The sequence below is a fragment of the Dipodomys ordii genome, unplaced genomic scaffold, assembly GCF_000151885.1.
Source record: "Dipodomys ordii isolate 6190 unplaced genomic scaffold, Dord_2.0 Scaffold56, whole genome shotgun sequence".
NCBI lineage: Eukaryota > Metazoa > Chordata > Mammalia > Rodentia > Heteromyidae > Dipodomys > Dipodomys ordii.
This window is the reverse complement of record NW_012267272.1, coordinates 3,592,050-3,597,293: the sequence shown is the minus strand read 5'-3', so window position 1 is coordinate 3,597,293 and position 5,244 is coordinate 3,592,050. Positions and strand designations below refer to the sequence as shown.

Sequence of the window (5,244 nt, the reverse complement as noted above, 5' to 3'; positions counted from 1 at the left end):
CAACTATCCTGTGCACTTTCATCATCTATTGAAAAGAGGAAGGTCTACCCTTCTCTCCCTAACACGCACGAAGGAGACCAGGGGGGGTTTTGTGTTTTCCTCACCGGTGTGTTTTCGACGCTTACAACAGTGCCCGGCATCCGCAGGAGGAGCCCGGTGAGTATCGGGTCCGGGGTGGCCCGACTGCTCGGAGCGCCACTCCCAGCCGAGTTCGCGGAGGCGATCGCTCAGGACCAGCGGCGCAACGCCTGCTTTTTGGGTGCCGCGTTCTCGGGTTGGCGGGCCGGGCCGACGCGCGGGGAGTCGGGTGTGCCAGCCTGACCCGCAGTACTTTGCACCGCAGACCGCCCGCGGTCCTCCAATCCACCTCGCCGCAAACCCCAGCTCCCCGGAGTGCCCGAGGGCTTCAGTTCTCCCGGCCGACGAGCGCACACGTCAAGGCAGAAGAGTTGTTCACGGGCCTGGGCGTCGTCAGCCCCGGACCCGAGGCGGGGGGCGGGGGGCTGCCTCCAACAGGCTCCCAGGCATGGAAACGAGTGACCGCTCACCTCAGCCAGACACACCCCGCCGGGGTGGGGGGGTAGGGAGAGAGAGCCAGAGAGCGCTCCTCACAGTTGAGTTCATCTCCGACAGAGTTTTGGCTTCGTGCAGCTCAGGAGAGAATCGCCCATTAAACTAAGCAGCCTCGCCCGTCAAACGACCCGAGAGCCGCACACGCGGGCAGAGTCGGAAGCAAAACATCCAGAAAGGCGGCGGTCCCAGAGCCACGTGAGGCGGGCACTCCCGGCTGCCCTCGCAGCGTGGACTTCAACTCCCAGCCTGCCTCTGGGCCGTTACCCTCCATGGACTACAATTCCCAGAGTGCTTCGGGAGACGCCGCCGCAACCTCTACCACTCGGTCGCCCGCCACTCGCCCCGCCTCTCTCCCGCCCCTCCCGGCTGGGTCGGCGTGCGCCTGCGCACCGGAGACCGGAGGAGTCTTACCCTAATGTAAGATGGTGGCCCGTCTGGCTGTGGAACCCACCGAAAGCCGAGAGTCTCTCTCTCAGCCGTAAAGGTCGGACTCGCTGAAGCAGTCAGGCCCGGTTCTGAAGAGTTTTTTTTTGTTGTTGTTGTTTGTTTGTTTTCCCCGACACTCGTTCAGTGGTGTTTTGTGAGGAGGCGGCAGCGCGTGGAGTCGGCTGAGGAAAAAGCGAGGCAAGGCTGGCGGGTGAGTCTATGCGGGGCTGGGCTTAGGGGAAACCCGGGGTTGACCGGCTACGAGAGAGCGGAGGCTTCGCTGGGACCGTGCAGGCCGCACCCCCCTTCCTCCCCACCCCCCAGCCTCGTCTTCACCCTCCTCCTCCTCGGCCGCCCTCCTCCTCCTCTTCTTCCTCCCTCTCCCCTCTACGCCACAGCAGTTACCACCAGGAAAAGGGAGCGGGGCCGGAGGCGGCGCGGCGCTCGCCGACTCTGCCTTCGAGAATTGCTTCCTTGGGAGAGCCGAGGACCGTTTCTCGTCCCCAGCTTTCCCCCCACATTCCCCCCCCCCCTCCCCATAGCGGCGATATTCTTAAGTCTCAGTCGCTCCCTGTTTCCTCAGCCCACTTTCCCCTCTCTGACGTCCTTTCCTACTGGCCCCCATCTCCCAGGACCAGAGCCATCCTTTCCACTCCGACTTGTGTTGCTGCTGCTGCTTCTCCTGCTTCTGCTTCTTCTCCTTCACCCCCAGTCCCCCCCCCCCCGCCCGCCCCGTCCTGCTGCATGGTCTTTTGCTCCGCCGCTACCGTTCTGACTTAGCTTTTGCCTCCCGTGGGTGCTTGCAATCAGCCTCCAGTCTGTCGGCTGGGCTAGAGCTTCTTCCGATTTGCAGTCCTTTCCTTTAACCACATCTGTCATCTCCAAACTACCCCTCAAGTGTCTGGATTGTGCTACTGGTCTTCTCACCCACCTGTTTCTCAGCTTTCTTGAGAATTGCCCTCTTTCCTATACAGATTTCTTTCAACACACGCTTCCAGAAAAAAAAGGGGGTGTGCGTGTGGGGTGGTGGTGGTGGTGGAGGAGTGCCCTGTGGTTGTTTGATTGAAAAAGTAAAAAGGAAGTTGGGAAGTGAAGTGAGGTAGGATACTATTAAACGCGATGAGTAAAAGGAGATCTTCAGCTTACTCAGGAGAGGAACGTTTTCACTTTGCTTTCAGTGATCTATTTGCGGATTATTCGCTCTGTTGGGATGTGGCTTCGGCCCTCTCTCCGTTCCATGTTTACTTTCCTCATACTACTTCTGAATTGAATTGCATTTCTCTAGAACACTCAATGTCGGTTCTGATTATATCAATACATATGGACAGAAGCATTTCAAAATAAGATAAATCTGACACACACACAGAATTCATTTGTGAGCTCCACCAGCAAGTATAAATGATAGGTTGATTGTATGTGGATTCTTTGTGAGTTGCAGATCCCTTTTGTATTGAGAATCCATTATTGAATGAGTTATATTGATACTCAGCTTCAGGACAGATTTTATGTCTAGATTGGAAATTTCCTCTGCATTTAATATCAAGTTTATTTAATAGGTTTGGGTTTGAAAAGTTTTTACTTTTGACATTTCTATGATGGTAGTTATCTGCATTGTCTTGAAAATATATTGGGATTGTATGCAAAAGAAGAATCACTATTCCTTGGTAAACTTAAATATACTGAATTTTTTGTAGTAAAGAAGGGACAGGCAAAAAAAAAAAACCAAAAAAACCCGCTGTGCATTCGGTGGTACTTAGCTGTCATTTACTACCTACAGTAGAAAGCAGAATACTAGATGCAAGAAGTAGCTTAGGTTTACATGTTTTAGTGAAAGCAAGATTGACAACTAGTGGCAAATGGCATGATGAGAAGGAGCCTTTGCTTTGATAGACCACTGCAAAATAAACAAATGACCAAGAAACTAACATGATTCTGTAGGTCAAATACACACATGTCAAGTTCAAACATAGATATTGATGTTCTGAATATATATGTAAAATATTGAAAGTCATAATGACAGTTCCATGCAGCAGTCAGTCTCTTACTGGGAAAAAGAATTCTATCAGTGTAAATACAAATACAGTTCTTCACACTCACTTTTGCACATTACTGGATTATTGTAATTTTTACATACTGAAATCTGAGGAATATTAACATTTGATGCTTCAGTCATTTGATTGTGAAAAAGGTTTTCTTTTTATTGTTTTTATTTTAACCAAAGGTAAATTAAAGTTAAAAATATGTTTATAAAAGACTACTTTTTTCTTTTCAGTCACTTAAGCCCCCATTTGGGGAAACTAAAATCCTTATTCTTCTGAGAGAAGCAATTTATACAGCAAACATTGTTATTCGTTATACCATGAAGTTTTTTAAAAAGTATAACATATCTAGCTTAGCAATAGGAGAAAATGGAATGTAACTGCTCTTCAACTCCAAGTAAAATAATATGCTCTGGTGAGAAAGCTTGTCTCTTTTAACAATCCTATCACAGGTCTAGAAATCCTTGGCAGTCATAGTTGGGTGAATTGTAAGCAATGTGTTCTAATGGGAGTACGGTTTGTCTGGCAGAAGGGGTGAATGATTTTAATACATCCTTTCTTTTGTTAAGGTATTTGGCTCACTAAGTATTTTTCAAGTAATTTTCCCCTCCATACTTTTTGCCTGCAGTCATCAAATTCTTGGTTTCATTCCTCTGAAGACAAATGAATTTATTTAAGGATCTTTAAAATGTCTAGAAAAGATGTCGAAAGCTCTTTGATACTTTGATAGGAAGAAAGAAGCTGAAATTTGCAAATATTTTGGCGTGGTTTAAGTTTTTAACTGTAACATTGTGAACAAGGCAGTTTTGTATGTTAATAACTTCTGTTTTGGTAATTTGGATTTCTCTCTGTCAAATTTAGTAGTGGATTTTTCAGATAAATAAATTATTTGTATGAGGTTTTAAACATGAATTATTTAAAAGTTGCTTATGAAAAAATTTCACTGTTCCGTAGACAAATTCTTAATTTCATGAGCATGATAGTTATAATCAAACAGCACAATACAGGAAAATAAAATCATTTTGTAATGTTCTTGAGGTTTAGTTTGAATAGGAGTGCACAGCATAGTTTGCAACTATTTACTTTGTAAAAGGCAAGTGCTCTCTGGTGTTTTTTTGTAAAAATGTTTGTGTGGGTGTGTGTGGGTGGGTGTGGGTGGGTGGGTGGTCAGTCATGAGGCCTGAATTCTGGGCCTGGGTGCTGTCCCTCATCTCTTCAGCTCAAGGCTAGCGCTCTACCACTTGAGCCACAGCGCCATTTCCGGCCTTTTTTTTTCTTTTTGCTTATGTGGTACTGAGGAATCAAACCCAGGGCCTCATGCACGCAAGGCAAGCGCTCTACCACTGAGCCACCTTCCCAGCCCTGGTTTTATGTGTCTTATGAAAATAACTTCTCAACTCTGGAAATCTCCCCTTTTCCTTCTACTCTTAGTTTTAGTCATTTTAATGACTTTCTTGAAATGTGACTGCAAATAATACTCAAGAGAATGTAGGTAACTCAATGGTACAGTTATTGTAGAATATTTAAATGAGATAAAGTTTTAAATTGTGAACACCTCAGCCTCTGCTGAAATTTCAGTTGGTTCTCTGACAGCATCTGTACTTTTAATTGTTGCTTTATGGGTAGAAAGCTACATTGAACTCAATTGGTTATGAAGAAACAGCAGGGAAAGCTGGTCCCTAGTGACTCAGGCCTACAATCCTAGCTCTTCAGGAGGCTGATGCATAAGGATCTTGTATAGGTCCCTGAGTTTGGTCCCCAGTATTGCTAAGAAAAAGAAAATCTACAAAATAATATCAAAATAAGTTTGAAATAAATTCTTTGAAAAACACCTAACTGAGGGCTGGGAATGTGGCTTAGTGATAGAGTGCTTGCTTCGCATGCATGAGGCCCTTGTTGATTCCTCATAAACAGAAAGTGGCGCTGTGGCTCAAGTGGTAGCCTTGAGCAATTAAGAAGCTCAGGGACAGTGCCCAGGCCGAGTTCAAGCCCTAGGGCTGGCAAAAAAGAAAAAGAAAAAAAGAAAAACCACTAACGGTGTAAAGATCCCACTGAGCTACTTTTCTTGCATCACAAAAATAATCGAGTTAATATGCTATTTTTATAACATGTGTACTCTGCACTTTTGGCAAAGAAGTGTGTGTGTGTGTGTGTGTGTGTGTGTGTGTGTGTGTGTGTGTGTGTGTGTGTGTGTGTGTGTGTGTGT

The 5,244-nt window shown here is 46.3% G+C and overlaps 1 protein-coding gene across 7 annotated transcripts in view; it reads left to right on the top strand.

Annotated features, from left to right (window-relative positions):
- The first annotated feature begins 947 nt into the window (after positions 1-947).
- Positions 948-5,244, top strand: part of Cnot4 (CCR4-NOT transcription complex, subunit 4) — a 103,461-nt gene continuing 99,164 nt past the window's right edge. For 6 of the 7 annotated variants that reach the window (XM_013021673.1, XM_013021670.1, XM_013021672.1 and 3 more), the window contains exon 1: positions 948-1,210. The gene's annotated coding sequence lies outside the window, so the exon portion shown is untranslated. The remainder of the gene's footprint in view (positions 1,211-5,244) is intronic. The other variant, XM_013021671.1, reaches the window with a different exon arrangement.